Source organism: Oncorhynchus nerka, unplaced genomic scaffold (assembly GCF_034236695.1).
Source record: "Oncorhynchus nerka isolate Pitt River unplaced genomic scaffold, Oner_Uvic_2.0 unplaced_scaffold_1142, whole genome shotgun sequence".
NCBI lineage: Eukaryota > Metazoa > Chordata > Actinopteri > Salmoniformes > Salmonidae > Oncorhynchus > Oncorhynchus nerka.
Genome location: NW_027040189.1, coordinates 85,210 through 102,444, shown reverse-complemented (window position 1 = coordinate 102,444; position 17,235 = coordinate 85,210). Strand labels below are relative to the sequence as shown.

Sequence of the window (17,235 nt, the reverse complement as noted above, 5' to 3'; positions counted from 1 at the left end):
TCTGTGTCTGTCTGCCTCTTTCTGTCTGTGTCTGTCTCCCTCTTTCTGTCTTTCTGTCTGTCTGTCTGTCTCCCTCTTTCTGTCTGTCTGTCTGTCTCCCTCTTTCTGTCTGTCTGTTTGTCTCCCTCTTTCTGTCTGTCTGTTTGTCTCCCTCTTTCTGTCTGTCTGTTTGTCTCCCTCTTTCTGTCTGTCTGTCTGTCTCCCTCTGTCTGTCTGTCTTTCTGTCTGTGTCTGTCTCCCTCTGTCTGTGTCTGTCTCCCTCTTTCTGTCTGTCTGTCTGTCTCCCTCTTTCTGTCTGTCTGTTTGTCTCCTCTTTCTGTCTGTCTGTCTGTCTCCCTCTTTCTGTCTGTCTGTTTGTCTCCCTTTCTTCTGTCTGTTTGTCTCCCTCTTTCTGTCTGTCTGTCTGTCTCCCTCTTTCTGTCTGTCTGTTTGTCTCCCTCTGTCTGTCTGTCTCCCTCTTTCTGTTTGTCTGTCTGTCTCCCTCTTTCTGTCTGTCTCCCTCTTTCTGTCTGTCTCCCTCTTTCTGTCTTTCTGTCTGTCTCCCTCTTTCTGTCTGTCTGTCTGTCTCCCTCTTTCTGTCTGTCTCCCTATTTCTGTCTGTCTGTCTGTCTCCCTCTTTCTGTCTGTCTGTCTGTCTGTCTCCCTCTTTCTGTCTGTCTGTCTGTCTCCCTCTTTCTGTCTGTCTGTCTGTCTCCCTCTTTCTGTCTGTCTGTCTGTCTGTCTCCCTCTTTCTGTCTGTCTGTCTGTCTCCCTCTTTCTGTCTGTCTGTCTGTCTCCCTCTTTCTGTCTGTCTGTCTGTCTCCCTCTTTCTTTCTGTCTGTCTGTCTCCCTCTTTCTGTCTGTCTGTCTGTCTCCCTCTTTCTGTCTGTCTGTCTGTCTCCCTCTTTCTGTCTGTCTGTCTGTCTCCCTCTTTCTGTCTGTCTGTCTGTCTGTCTCCCTCTTTCTGTCTGTCTGTCTGTCTGTCTCCCTCTTTCTGTCTGTCTGTCTGTCTGTCTCCCTCTTTCTGTCTGTCTGTCTGTCTCCCTCTTTCTGTCTGTCTGTCTGTCTCCCTCTTTCTGTCTGTCTGTCTGTCTCCCTCTTTCTGTCTGTCTGTCTGTCTCCCTCTTTCTGTCTGTCTGTCTGTCTGTCTGTCTGTCTGTCTCCCTCTTTCTGTCTGTCTGTCTGTCTCCCTCTTTCTGTCTGTCTGTCTGTCTCCTCTTTCTGTCTGTCTGTCTGTCTCCCTCTGTCTGTCTGTCTGTCTCCCTCTTTCTGTCTGTCTGTCTGTCTCCCTCTTTCTGTCTGTCTGTCTGTCTCCTCTTTCTGTCTGTCTGTCTGTCTCCCTCTTTCTGTCTGTCTGTCTCCCTCTTTCTGTCTGTCTGTCTGTCTCCCTCTTTCTGTCTGTCTGTCTCCCTCTTTCTGTCTGTCTGTCTGTCTGTCTCCCTCTTTCTGTCTGTCTGTCTGTCTCCTCTTTCTGTCTGTCTGTCTGTCTCCTCTTTCTGTCTGTCTGTCTGTCTCCCTCTTTCTGTCTGTCTGTCTGTCTCCTCTCTTTCTGTCTGTCTGTCTCCTCTTTCTGTCTGTCTGTCTGTCTCCCTCTTTCTGTCTGTCTGTCTGTCTGTCTCCCTCTTTCTGTCTGTCTGTCTGTCTGTCTTTCTGTCTGTCTGTCTGTCTCCCTCTTTCTGTCTGTCTGTCTGTCTCCCTCTTTCTGTCTGTCTGTCTGTCTCCCTCTTTCTGTCTGTCTGTCTGTCTCCCTCTTTCTGTCTGTCTGTCTGTCTCCCTCTTTCTGTCTGTCTGTCTCCCTCTTTCTGTCTGTCTGTCTGTCTCCCTCTTTCTGTCTGTCTGTCTGTCTCCCTCTTTCTGTCTGTCTGTCTCCCTCTTTCTGTCTGTCTGTCTCCCTCGTTCTGTCTGTCTGTCTCCCTCGTTCTGTCTGTCTGTCTCCCTCTTTCTGTCTGTCTGTCTCCCTCGTTCTGTCTGTCTGTCTCCCTCTTTCTGTCTGTCTGTCTCCCTCGTTCTGTCTGTCTGTCTCCCTCGTTCTGTCTGTCTGTCTCCCTCGTTCTGTCTGTCTGTCTCCCTCGTTCTGTCTGTCTGTCTCCCTCGTTCTGTCTGTCTGTCTCCCTCGTTCTGTCTGTCTGTCTCCCTCTTTCTGTCTGTCTGTCTCCCTCTTTCTGTCTGTCTGTCTCCCTCGTTCTGTCTGTCTGTCTGTCTGAGACAGCACCCGTCAGCTCTGCGTTTCCAGGCCCCCTCTGACAGACCGTGTTTGAGCAGGTTAGTGTTCTCCGAGGCTCTCTCAGCTGTGTTTGACCTCATTGTAACTGGAGCCCGTGCCAGGAGCCCGTGCCAGGAGCCCCCAAACACAGTCTACACCCCATTATTCCCTATATAGTGCACTACACAGAGGCCTGGTAAGTAGCACACTGTATATTTGGAGATTGGATGCCATTTGGGACACAGCCCTATTGAGGCCCGTCCCAGCAGGTCCCTATATCCCTCAAGACATGGACAAACCTACAAACATGATCCTTCTCTTCCCTGGAAGAGAAACAGATGTTTTACGACTGTTAAAGAGAAAACGTCTCTCTCTTTGAAAAGACATTTCACAACGTTTTGGCACCTTTTGAAACAAGGTTTATATGAGCCTGCTGGGGGGACGTCCGTGTAATGTGACGCTGAACATTTGCTTATAGTTTGTTATTGTAGTGTAATAATGGGTCAGACAGACAGTTGAAGTTAGGACCTGGAACATAATGTAATACTGGGACGTCCAGAAGTATTGGGACAGTGACACGTATTCTGGTTTTAAGCTCTGTATTCCAGCACTTTGGATTTGAAACGATACAATGACTACGAGACTATAAGGTTAAAGTGCAAACATCGAATTCGACAGTTGTGCAACTCTTACCATCACAAACATTGATAAATGACTGTTGGGGTTAGCTAATTACACACATGGATTTGATTTGTGAGCAGTAACTCAGTCTCTGGCGGGATATCACTCCAGGTTGGGGGTTTGACTAGCCAGGCCTGAGTGGATATCACACCAGCCCCAGGTGGGGTTTGACTAGCCAGGCCTGAGTGGATATCACACCAGCCCCAGGTGGGGTTTGATTAGCCAGGCCTGAGTGGATATCACACCAGCCCCAGGTGGGGTTTGACTAGCCAGGCCTGAGTGGATACACCAGCCCCAGGTGGGGGTTTGACCCAGGTGGTGGATATCACACCAGCCCCAGGTTTTGACTAGCCAGGCCTGAGTGGATATCACACCAGCCCCAGGTGGGGGTTTGATTAGCCAGGCCTGAGTGGATATCACACCAGCCCCAGGTGGGGGTTTGATTAGCCAGGCCTGAGTGGATATCACACCAGCCCCAGGTGGGGGTTTGATTAGCCAGGCCTGAGTGGATATCACACCAGCCCCAGGTGGGTGTTTGATTAGCCAGGCTTGAGTGGATATCACACCAGCCCCAGGTGGGGGTTTGATTAGCCAGGCCTGAGTGGATATCACACCAGCCCCAGGTGGGGGTTTGACTAGCCAGGCCTGAGTGGATATCACACCAGCCCCAGGTGGGGGTTTGACTAGCCAGGCCTGAGTGGATATCACTCCAGGTTGGGGGTTTGACTAGCCAGGCCTGAGTGGATATCACACCAGCCCCAGGTGAGGGTTTGATTAGCCAGGCCTGAGAGGATATCACACCAGACCCAGGTGGGGGTTTGACTAGCCAGGCCTGAGTGGATATCACACCAGCCCCAGGTGGGGGTTTGACTAGCCAGGCCTGAGTGGATATCACACCAGCCCCAGGTGGGGGTTTGACTAGCCAGGCCTGAGTGGATATCACACCAGCCCCAGGTGGGGTTTGACTAGCCAGGCCTGAGTGGATATCACTCCAGGTTGGGGGTTTGACTAGCCAGGCCTGAGTGGATATCACACCAGCCCCAGGTGGGGTTTGACTAGCCAGGCCTGAGTGGTCTCTGTCTGTACTGCGTCTCATCAGGTTTGATTAGTTATGTCTGATCTTAAATGGCACCCTATTTGCTACATAGTACACTACTTTTAGTCCAGAGCCCTACGTAGAAGATTTATGTGGGCTCCGGTCAAGCGTAGTGCACTACATAGGGAATAGGGTGCCATTTAAGACGCACTAAGGTCTCACCTGAGTTCATGAGTTTCCACAGCTGGTCGACCAGAGCCTCGTTGCAGAGTGGAGACTTCGGCTGCTTTGGTGAAGGGAGGTTTTTGCCCAGCATGCTTAGGATCTTGTGTCTGAATGAACATAGAGAAAGTGGAGGTTAACATCTTGTTTCTTCGTAGCCACAAACCATCACATAACACCTTTCCTGGGACAGACCATCACATAACACCTTTCCTGGGACAGACCATCACATAACACCTTTCCTGGGACAAACCATCACATAACACCTTTCCTGGGACAGACCATCACATAACACCTTTCCTGGGACAAACCATCACATAACACCTTTCCTGGGACAAACCATCACATAACACCTTTCCTGGGACAAACCATCACATAACACCTTTCCTGGGACAAACCATCACATAACACCTTTCCTGGGACAAACCATCACATAACACCTTTCCTGGGACAAACCATCACATAACACCTTTCCCTGACAAACCATCAACACCTTTCCCTGACAAACCATCACATAACACCTTTCCTGGGACAAACCATCACATAACACCTTTCCTGGGACAAACCATCACATAACACCTTTCCTGGGACAAACCATCACATAACACCTTTCCTGGGACAAACCATCACATAACACCTTTCCTGGGACAAACCATCACATAACACCTTTCCCATGGGACAAACCATCACATAACACCTTTCCTGGGACAAACCATCACATAACACCTTTCCTGGGACAGACCATCACATAACACCTTTCCTGGGACAAACCATCACATAACACCTTTCCTGGACAAACCATCACATAACACCTTTCCTGGGACAAACCATCACATAACACCTTTCCTGGGACAAACCATCACATAACACCTTTCCTGGGACAAACCATCACATAACACCTTTCCTGGGACAAACCATCACATAACACCTTTCCTGGGACAAACCATCACATAACACCTTTCCTGGGACAAACCATCACATAACACCTTTCCTGGGACAAACCATCACATAACACCTTTCCTGGGACAAACCATCACATAACACCTTTCCTGGGACAAACCATCACATAACACCTTTCCTGGGACAAACCATCACATAACACCTTTCCTGACAAACCATCACATAACACCTTTCCTGGGACAAACCATCACATAACATCTTTCCTGGGACAAACCATCACATAACACCTTTCCTGGGACAAACCATCACATAACACCTTTCCCTGGGACAAACCATCACATAACACCTTTCCTGGGACAAACCATCACATAACACCTTTCCTGGGACAAACCATCACATAACACCTTTCCTGGGACAAACCATCACATACAAACACCTTTCCCTGGGACAAACCATCACATAACACCTTTCCTGGGACAAACCATCACATAACACCTTTCCTGGGACAAACCATCACATAACACCTTTCCTGGGACAAACCATCACATAACACCTTTCCTGGGACAAACCATCACATAACACCTTTCCTGGGACAAACCATCACATAACACCTTTCCTGGGACAAACCATCACATAACACCTTTCCTGGGACAAACCATCACATAACACCTTTCCTGGGACAAACCATCACATAACACCTTTCCTGGGACAAACCATCACATAACACCTTTCCTGGGACAAACCATCACATAACACCTTTCCTGGGACAAACCATCACATAACACCTTTCCTGGGACAAACCATCACATAACACCTTTCCTGGGACAAACCATCACATAACACCTTTCCTGGGACAAACCATCACATAACACCTTTCCTGGGACAAACCATCACATAACACCTTTCCCTGACAAACCATCACATAACACCTTTCCTGGGACAAACCATCACATAACACCTTTCCTGGGACAAACCATCACATAACACCTTTCCTGGGACATGGCAAATATCCACTAATAAGGGAAACAGGATGTTTCAGGATGAATATATTTAGATTCAAACTGCTGAGCAGGAAGTATCATCAATACATTTCCTCAGACTGCGGGTCTAAATGAGTTAATCAGTTGATAAATTTACTGTAACCATCACTTGTTTTTAAACCATCACAGCACTAAATAAACTAAACCGTTGTCTTGCTGCCTTAAGACAAAATGTCCCCATATCCTGAAGCCAGATAAATACATCATGATGCATCTTTATGTATGAGGCAGCGAACCCAACAGACAAACACACAGTACCTGATGTAGTGAGGGACAAACCATCATTCTGGACCATGTTGAGCAGCCACTGCAGTTCCACGGAGCTCCTGTCAACTAGCAATAGACAGCATGTTAAAACACACACACACACACACACACACACACACCTCTGTCCTGACAGACAGGCAGGGCTGTGAGATTGATTAATTATGTGTATAATCAGCAGGGATTGTGTGTTAATCAGTTGAGTCAATTTACTGAGCGTGTTGGAAAGGGATACTCTTGTCTTGCTGCCTTAGGTAGGAGTCAGATGATGATGTTACAACTATAACAAACAACAGTACCTGGATACTCTCTGGACCATGTAGCAGCCACTGCAGTTCAGAGTGATGTTAACAAGAAGGGATACTCTCTGGGTAGGAGTCAGTGTGATGTTACAACTATAACAAGAAGGGATACTCTCTAGGTAGGAGTCAGTGTGATGTTACTACTATAACAAGAAGGGATACTCTCTAGGTAGGAGTCAGAGTGTTGTTACTACTATAACAAGAAGGATACTCTCTAGGTAGGACTACTATAACAAGAAGGGATACTCTCTAGGTAGGAGTCAGTGTGTTGTTACAACTATAACAAGAAGGGATACTCTCTGGGTAGGAGTCAGTGTGATGTTACAACTATAACAAGAAGGGATACTCTCTAGGTAGGAGTCAGTGTGTTGTTACTACTATAACAAGAAGGGATACTCTCTAGGTAGGAGTCAGTGTGTTGTTACTACTATAACAAGAAGGGATACTCTCTAGGTAGGAGTCAGTGTGATGTTACTACTATAACAAGACAGGATACTCTCTGGGTAGGAGTCAGTGTGCTGTTACTACTATAACAAGACAGGATACTCTCTTGGTAAGAGTCAGTGTGATGTTACTACTATACGGTCTGATATACCATGGCTGTCAGCCAATCAGCATTCAGGGCTGGAACCACACAGTTTATAATGAGGTTTATAGCAGGGAGTGTGTGTGTGTGCTTCTACACCTGCATTGCTTGCTGTTTGGGGTTTTAGGCTGGGTTTCTGTACAGCACTTTGAGATATCAGCTGATGTACGAAGGGCTATATAAATAAATTTGATTTGTGTGTGTGTGCATGTTGCTTCTACAGGTGAGATGCTGTCTCTCTAGCTAGTAGCTACAGCCCACAGAGTGAAACAGACTGACTGGTGAGTCTGGATGGATATTTAGGGTCAAGGCGTTCACCCCAGAGATTAAAACAGACTGACTAGTGACATTCAGTCTGGATGGATATTTAGGCTCAAGATGTTCAACCCCAGAGATTAAAACAGACTGACTGGTGACAGCCTGGATGGATATTTAGGGTCAAGATGTTCAACCCCAGAGATTAAAACAGACTGACTGTGACATTCAGTCTGGATGACATTCAGATGTTCAACCCCAGAGATTAAAACAGACTGACTGGTGACAGCCTGGATGGATATTTAGGGTCAAGATGTTCAACCCCAGAGATTAAAACAGACTGACTGGTGAGTCTGGATGGATATTTAGGGTCAAGACGTTCAACCCCAGAGAACTAGGCTGTGTGTGAAATGGCACCTCGTCTCCTTACATTCAGAAAGTATTCAGACCCCCATCCCCTTTTCCACATGTTGTTACGTTACAGCCTGATACTAAAATGGATTACATAGATGTTTTTCTCCACACAATACCGCATAATGACAAAGCGAAAACAGTCCCGTCCCCCCCGCGCTAAAGGCACCTAAAGACTCTCAGATCATGAGAAACAAGATTCTCTGGTGTGATGAAACCAAGAATGAACTCTCTGGTCTGAATGCCAAGCGTCACGTCTGGAGGAAATCTGGCACCATCCCTACGGTGAAGCATCATGCTGTGGGGATGTTTTTCAGTGGCTGGGAGACTAGTCAGGATCGAGGGAAAGATGAACGGAGCAAAGTACAGAGAGATTCTTGATGAAAACCTGCTCCAGAGCACTCAGGACCTCAGACTGGCGCGAAGGTTCACCTTCCAACAGGACAACGACCCTAAGCACACAGCCAAGACAACGCAGGAGTGGCTTCTGGACAAGTCTCTGAATGTCATTGAGTGGCCAAGCCTGAGCCCGGACTTTAACCTGATCGAACATCTCTGGAGAGACCTGAAAATAGCTGTGCAGCGATACTCCCCATCCAACCTGACAGAGCTTGAGAGGATCTGCAGAGAAAAATGTGAGAAACTCCCCAAATACAGGTGTTCCCAGCTTGTAGCGTCATACACAAGAAGACACAAGGCTGTAATCGCTGCCAAAGGTGCTTCAACAAAGTACTGAGTAAAATATCTGAATACTTATGCAAATGTGATAGTTAATATTTTTATCTACAATTTTCAAAAATGTCAACAAAAAAAATCTGTTTTTGGTTTGTCATTATGGGTTATTGTGTGTAGATTGATGAGAAAACAAAACAATTTAATACATTTCAGAATAAGGCTGTAACGTAAAAAAAAATAAGTCAAGGGGTCTGAATACTTTCTGAATGCTCTGTAGTCAAGTGCACTACTTCTGGTTACAGCCCTATGGGACTAATTCAAACCCTACGTTGCTCTGGCTAAATGTAGTGCACTACATAGGGAATAGGGCGTGTCCTCCTAACTTCACTAGGACTAGTTCGGTGCATACCTCTTGTGTAGTCCACCACAGCTTCCAGCGCTGCGACACGAACATCCACAAAGTGTCCGTATTCTGCATAGGATTTAAACAGAGAGGGTCACTGGGAATATGACCATTCTTCTGGAGCATCCGGATAGCTCTGAGACAACTGGAGAGAGAGGGAGGGATGGAGAGAGAGAGGGGGATGGAGAGAGAGGGGGGAGGAGAGAGAGGGGGGATGGAGGAGAGAGGGGGATGGAGAGAGAGAGGGGGATGGAGGAGAGAGGGGGGATGGAGGAGAGAGAGAGGGGATGGAGGAGAGAGGGGGGATGGAGGAGAGAGAGGATGGAGGATAGAGGGGGGATGGAGAGAGAGAGGGGGATGGAGGAGAGAGAGGGGGATGGAGAGGAGAGGGGATGGATGGAGAGAGAGGGGGGATGGAGAGAGAGAGGGGATGGAGGAGAGAGGGGGATGGAGAGAGAGGGGGATGGAGGAGAGAGAGAGGGGATGGAGAGAGAGAGAGGGGGATGGAGGAGAGAGAGAGGGGGATGGAGAGAGAGAGGGGATGGAGAGAGAGGGGGGATGGAGGAGAGAGGGGGGAGAGAGAGAGAGGGGATGGCGGAGAGAGAAAGAGAGAGAGAGCGAGATGGAGGAGAGAGAGAGAGAGAGCGGGAGAGATGGAGGAGAGAGAGACAGAGAGAGAGAGCGGGTCACTCATCTATAAGCCTAAATCAAAGTTCCTGATTTCTAACGCACCAATACCCTTTAGGGTTAAAAGAGTTGGAGTTCTACAACTGTAGAAGTAGCAGATTGTGCCTTTGAGGCATTTTGATTGATAAGATCATGCAGATGGGAAGGTTTCCCCTGGCACTCAACTAGCTTCCTGTACGGACGTGTTTGGCAATATTTGGGAGAGGGTACAAGGGCCAAAAAGCTTCCACACCAGCTACCTCAACAATGCCGCTTTGGGTCAACCACTATTTGGTCTTTTATCGATCAACACAATGTAAAGCGGCCAATCAAAACAGACACCAAGCACCCACATTTACCACCAGCACAACCACCCAGATTTACCACCAGCACAACCACCATTTACCACCACCATAAACACCCATACCACCACCACTAAACACCCACATTTACCACCACCACTAAACACCCACATTTACCACCAACTAAACACCCAATACCCTTTACCACCACCACCCACAACCACCCACATTTACCACACCACTTTACCACCACCACCACCCACATTTACCACCACCACCACACCACCCACATTTACCACCACCACAACACCCACATTTACCACCACCCATTTACCACCACCATGCACCCATTTACCACCACCCACATTTACCACCACATTTACCACATTTACCACCACCTCATTTACCATCATTTACCACCACCATTTACCATCTCCATTTACCACCATCACCATTTACCACCACCATTTACCATACCACCATCTCCATTTACCACCACCATTTACCACCATCTCCACCACCATCTCCATTTACCACCACATTTACCATTTACCACCATCTCCATTTACCACCATCTCCATTTACCACCATCTCCATTTACCACCATCTCCAAACCACCAATCATTTACCACCATTATTTAGCACCACCACATTTACCACCCACATTTTTACCACCATCACATTTACCACCATTTACCACTCCATTTACATTTACCACCACCATTTACCACCACCATTTACCACCACCATTTACCACCATCTAACCTCCACCCTCATTTACCACCATCTCCATTTACCATCTCCACCACCATCTCCATTTACCACCATCTCCATTTACCACATTTACCACCATCTCCATTTACCACCACATTTACCACCATCTCCATTTACCACCATCTCCATTTACCACCACATTACCACCATCTCCATTTACCACCATCTCCATTTACCACCACATTTACCACCACCACCACAACCACCCACATTTACCACCATCTCCATTTACCACCACATTTACCACCATCTCACATTTACCACCCACATTTACCACCATTTTTACCACCACATTTACCACCATCCCATTTACCACCATCTCCATTTACCACCATTTACCACCATCTCCATTTACCACCCACCATTTACCACCATCTCCATTTACCACCATCTCCATTTACCATCTCCATTTACCACCACCATTTACTCTCCATTTACCACTACATTTACCATCTCCATTTACCACCACATTTACCACCATCTCCATTTACCACCACATTTACCACCATCTCCATTTACCACCATCTCCATTTACCACCATCTCCATTTACCATCTCCATTTACCACCATCTCCATTTACTACCAACACCACATCATTTACCACCACATTTACCACCATCTCCATTTACCACCTCATTTACCACCACCTCCATTTACCACCATCTCCATTTACCACCATCTCCATTTACCACCATCTCCATTTACCACCATCTCCATTTACTACCAACACCACATCATTTACCATGCACTCCACTTAACTTCTGTTCTACCTGACAGTGATGGTGTTGCGGTAGCTGGACAGTAGTGATGATCTCCTCCAGGATGTTTAGTTTATATAGTATAATGTATAGTGGGTATCTAGAGTAGTGATTATCTCTACCTGACAGTGATGTTGTTGCGCTAGCTGGGCAGTAGTGATGATCTCCTCCAGGATGTTTAGTTTATATAATATAATGTATAGTGGGTATCTAGAGTAGTGATTATCTCTACCTGACAGTGATGGTGTTGCGGTAGCTGGGCAGTAGTGATGATCTCCTCCACGATGTTTAGTTTATATAATATATAGTGGGTATCTAGAGTAGTGATTATCTCTACCTGACAGTGATGGTGTTGCGGTAGCTGGGCAGTAGTTTCTCCATGTTAAGAGAGCGTGTGATCTCCTCCAGGATGAGACGTACGTCTCCGTTGAGGTTGTCCACGGTGCGCACCTCGTTACTGATGCTGATGGCCGGGGTCAGGGGGAGTTGGTGAGGGCGTCAATCAGCTCGGCACGGTAGTAGTTGTCGGAGAACTAGGAGAAGAGAAGGGCAACAACATTAAAGGCATTAGTGCCTGGTCAGTGTGGCCCAGTGGTCAGCACAACCAACTCCAGAACACCATACAGAATTACCAACGATGGCGACCCCTGGTCCAACACTTTGAACGGTTCATCTCCTTCACCCTTTTCCCTTCTAATCATTGGTCACAACAAAACAAACCCCCATCTCACCTTGTTCTTCCTGTTGTCGTTGTACTTGATGAGGTCCAGGATGAAGTTGAGGACGTCTTTGGGACAGAGGTTCTGGATGTCTCTGAGCTGAGCCATGGCTACAGGCATGGTCTAGGTACAGATCAAACACAGCTCATTACAGACGCCAAAATACTGGACGACAGTATTACAGATTTCTTGCAATTTCCAAGGAAACTAATTCAGATTTTCTTTTCCCGCCATTGTTTCCTAAAGGTTTAGGTTCTGTGACGAAGTAAAAACCTCTACAGTGTGTAACCGGTATGACCATGACTGATCAGATATTTAAACCGACAGACTTAGTCTCGTGATCTACGTTAATTAAGGTGACGTGTGACAGTTGAAATACCTTCTGTAGGAAGTAGCTCTGGAAGCTGATGAAGGTGTTGGTCTTGACGATGTTTGGACAGCTCTTACAGCAGAACATTCTGGTGAACAGAGACTTCATGGCTGGAGGACCGGTCCAGGTGCTCATCATGGAGTTGGCGATCTATGAATGTTAAAAACAGGAAAATACGTGATACAGCTTCCTCCTCCTGTTCTATCTGAGCTGATTTTTTATTTATTTTTATTTTACCTTTATTTAACTAGGCAAGTCAGTTAAGAACAAATTCTTATTTTCAATGACGGCCTAGGAACAGTGGGTTAACTGCCTGTTCAGGGGCAGAACGACAGATTTGTACCTTGTCGGCTCAGGGGTTTGAACTTGCAACCTTCCAGTTACTAGTCCAACGCTCTAACCACTAGGCTACCCTGCCGCCCGTGTGTGTGTGTGTGACAGCTAGCTATACTGGTGAACAGGGACTTCACAGAGCAGTGGAGTTCGGCTATCTAGACACAGAAGATACTGAATAATAGACGTATTAGCTAGTAATCTAACTGGGATGACACATGACACTCTGAAGAAGGTTTCCTGGACAAAACGTTGTAATATTCATTTGAAAGTTAACTGCAAGGGGACATTAGATTAGATTTTCTAGAGTTCAGAACAATTTGCTTCTAGCAGACTGGCTTCTAGCCTGTTACATGAGGAAGTAACAGAGCTGAGGGTCTCCCTGCTCTCTCTCAGCCGGATATTAGAGAAGGACAGAGCTGAGGGTCTCCCTGTTCTCTCTCAGCAGGATGTTAGAGAGAAGGACAGAGCCGAGGGTCTCCTGTTCTCTCTCAGCAGGATGTTAGAGAGAAGGACAGAGCCGAGGGTCTCCCTGTTCTCTCTCAGCAGGATGTTAGAGAGAAGGACAGAGCCAGGTCTCCTGCTCTCTCAGCAGGATGTTAGAGAGAAGGACAGAGCCGAGGTCTCCTGCTCTCTCTCAGCAGGATGTTAGAGAGAAGGACAGAGCCGAGGGTCTACCTACAGGGCTGGGTGGCGAGCGGTCAGGATGTTGTCATTTTTCAGCAAGGTAAACACAAGGCCCTGGGGTGGACGGGTGTGTGTATATGTGAGTGTGTGTATCTAAGTGCGGGTGTGTGGACTCTGCTTGGACTTGCCCCTAAGCCTTTCCCATGGCTCCCACTCATTCAAAAAGACAGCCTATCACCGGCCTGCCAAGGCTATCAGGGGTACATTATGTTAACATCAACTAGCTAAATTCAATTCTGGAAGCCAATGAAACCATGAAATGAAATAACCATGTAACTCCACATTTAAAGAAAATATGGATTCAGGTGAAAATATTATAAATGGAGGAAATGAATCGGATATGGGGGGGGGTTGATGGATAAAGCAAAAACAATCCACAGGATAATGTTCTACAGGGGTTGTCGAATTGGGTTTTTAAAGAAGAACGAAGACTAGGAAGGTGGGTGGCCTACTGCCACAGCAGTCTCCTTGGCTTAGAATAAAGGAATGATGTGCTCAACTCTGGATTCACCACATTAAAACCCCACCGTGGTTAATGGAGGGATAAAGATGGATGGGTGAAGCGGACCTGTTACCTTGGCGAGGCAGAAGCAGGCGCCCTGGCGGACCTCTTACCTTGGCGAGGCAGAAGCAGGCGCCCTGGCGGACCTTGTAGAAACACTGGTCCTGTTCTAGGATGTCAGTGAGGGCCAGACGGGAGGCCGGCGTGGGGAACTTCTCCAGGGCTAAAATAGACTCCTCCTGGGCCACGACGTCACGCTCGTACCTGAGGAAGATACTTCTGAACCATGAAGAATACTACCAGGACGAACAAACACACCTTTTCTCCTTCACATTGAACTCCATGTTGAAATGGCAGATCTATAGCTTGTGCTATCACAGCCCTGTGGCGTGATCTGTAGTCACAGCCCTGTGGCGTGATCTGTAGTCGCTGTGGCTCTGTAGGCTGTGATCTGTAGTCGCAGTTCTGTGGCGTGATCTGTAGTCGCGGCGCACTGTGGCGTGATCTGTAGTCGCGCGGCACTGTGGCGTGATCTGTAGTCGCGGCGCCTCTGTGGCGTGATCTGTAGTGGTCTGTGGCGTGATCTGTAGTCGCGGCGCCTCTGTGGCGTGATCTGTAGTCGCGGCGCCTGTGGCGTGATCTGTAGTCGCGGCGCTGTGGTGTGATCTGTAGTCGCGGCGCTGTGGCGTGATCTGTAGTCGCTCTGCGTGATCTCTGTGGCGTGATCTCTAGTCGCGTGCGCTGTGGGCGTGATCTGTAGTCGCGGCTCTGTGGCGTGATCTGTAGTCGCGGCTCTGTGGCGTGATCTGTAGTCACGGGCTGTGGCGTGATCTGTAGTCACGGCGCTGTGGCGTGATCTGTACTCGCGGCGCCTCTGTGGCGTGATCTGTAGTCGCGGCTCTGTGGCGTGATCTGTAGTCGCGGCGCCTCTGTAGGCGGCTGATCTGTAGTCACGGCTCTGTGGCGTGATCTGTAGTCGCGGCACTGTGGCGTGATCTGTAGTCATGGGGCTGTGGCGTGATCTGTAGTCGCGGCTCTGTGGCGTGATCTGTAGTCTGATCTGTAGTCGGGCTCTGATCTGTAGTCATGGGGATGTGGCTCTGTGTGGCGTGATCTGTAGTCGCGGCTCTGTGGCGTGATCTGTAGTCGCGGCTCTGTGGCGTGATCTGTAGTCGCGGCTCTGTGGCGTGATCTGTAGTCATGGGGCTGTGGCGTGATCTGTAGTCGCGGCTCTGTGGCGTGATCTGTAGTCGCGGCTCTGTGGCGTGATCTGTAGTCGCGGCTCTATGGCGTGATCTGTAGTCATCTTTGTCATGTTTGTAAATAAGGATAGTCTTTTTTTTACTTGTGCTCAAGAATACATGAAGAAACAAATCCATGCAACGGCCAGTTCCTAAAAGAAAAAGGTGAAGAGTTCTGTACCTGAGCTGGTACTGCCACATGAAGTCTGCCTGCTCAAACTCCACCTTACGCAGGATGGACATGTCCGGATCGATCCGGATCCACAGCAAGGGAGAATCCGCACTGCGTGAGAAACAGAGTTAAGTTTTAGGTTCTTTAAGGAACGGAACCGAACGGAACACTTGTCTGTTAAGGAGGGTGGCTTGTCTGAATTCAACTGATTTGACTAAAACTTTTAACTGAAGTATGTTGATTATTTTATTGGCGAGATCCTTTATTCCCTTGCGTCTAGGAGGTAAACTACTGAGAGTAGGAGGTAAACTACTGAGGATAGAGGCTAGGGCAAACTACTGAGGCTAGGGCGTAAACTACTGAGGCTAGGGCGTAAACTACTGAGAGTAGGACGTAAACTACTGAGAGTAGGTCTACTGAGAGTAAACTACTGAGGCTAGGACGAGAGGCTAGGACGTAAACTACTGAGAGTAAACTACTGAGGCTAGGACGTAAACTACTGAGAGTAGGTCTACTGAAAAACTACTGAGGCTAGGACGTAAACTACTGAGGCTAGGGCGAAACGTAAACTACTGAGGCTAGGGACGTAAACTACTGAGGCTAGGAGGACGTAAACTACTGAGGCTAGGACGTAAACTACTGAGGCTAGGACGAGGCTAGGACGTAACTACTGAGGCTAGGGACGTAAACTACTGAGGTAGGAGGCGTAAACTACTGAGGCTAGGACGTAAAAACTACTGAGGCTAGGACGTAAACTACTGAGGCTAAGACTAAACTACTGAGGCTAAGCCGTAATCTACTGAGAGCTAGGACGTAAACTACTGAGGCTAGGTCGTAAACTACTGAGGCTAGGGCTAGGGCGTAAACTACTGAGGCTAAGACTAATCTACTGAGAGTAGGACGTAAACTACTGAGGCTAGGACTAAACTACTGAGAGCTAGGACGTAAACTACTGAGGCTAAGACTAATCTACTGAGAGTAGGACGTAAACTACTGAGGCTAGGACTAAACTACTGAGGCTAGGACGTAAACTACTGAGGCTAAGACTAATCTACTGAGAGTAGGACGTAAACTACTGAGGCTAGGACTAAACTACTGAGAGTAGGACGTAAACTACTGAGGCTAGGACGTAAACTACTGAGGCTAGGAGGCTAGGACGTAAACTACTGAGAAGTAGGTCGTAAACTACTGAGGCTAGGACGTAAACTACTGAGGCTAGGACGTAAACTACTGAGGCTAGGGACTGAGGCCAGGGACGTAAACTACTGAGGACGTAAACTACTGAGGCTAGGACGTAAACTACTGAGGCTAAGACTAATCTACTGAGGCTAGGACGTAAACTACTGAGGCTAGGACGTAAACTACTGAGGCTAAGACTAATCTACTGAGGCTAGGACGTAAACTACTGAGGCTAGGACGTAAACTACTGAGGCTAGGACGTAAACTACTGAGGCTAGGGCGTAAACTACTGAGGCTAGGGCGTAAACTATTGAGAGTAGGTCGTAAACTACTGAGGCTAGGACGTAAACTACTGAGGCTAGGACGTAAACTACTGAGGCTAGGACGTAAACTACTGAGGCTAAGACTAATCTACTGAGGCTAGGACGTAAACTACTGAGAGTAGGTCGTAAACTACTGAGAGTAGGTCGTAAACTACTGAGGCTAAGACTAATCTACTGAGGCTAGGACGTAAACTACTGAGGCTCATTGCAACTCCCCTCCAAGACTCCGACCACTACCTTGTATCCTTTTCC

General features: G+C 47.8%; 1 pseudogene; it reads right to left on the bottom strand.

Annotated features, from left to right (window-relative positions):
• Positions 1 to 17,235, bottom strand: part of LOC135570055 (transcription initiation factor TFIID subunit 2-like) — a 37,059-nt pseudogene that overhangs the window by 5,369 nt on the left and 14,455 nt on the right.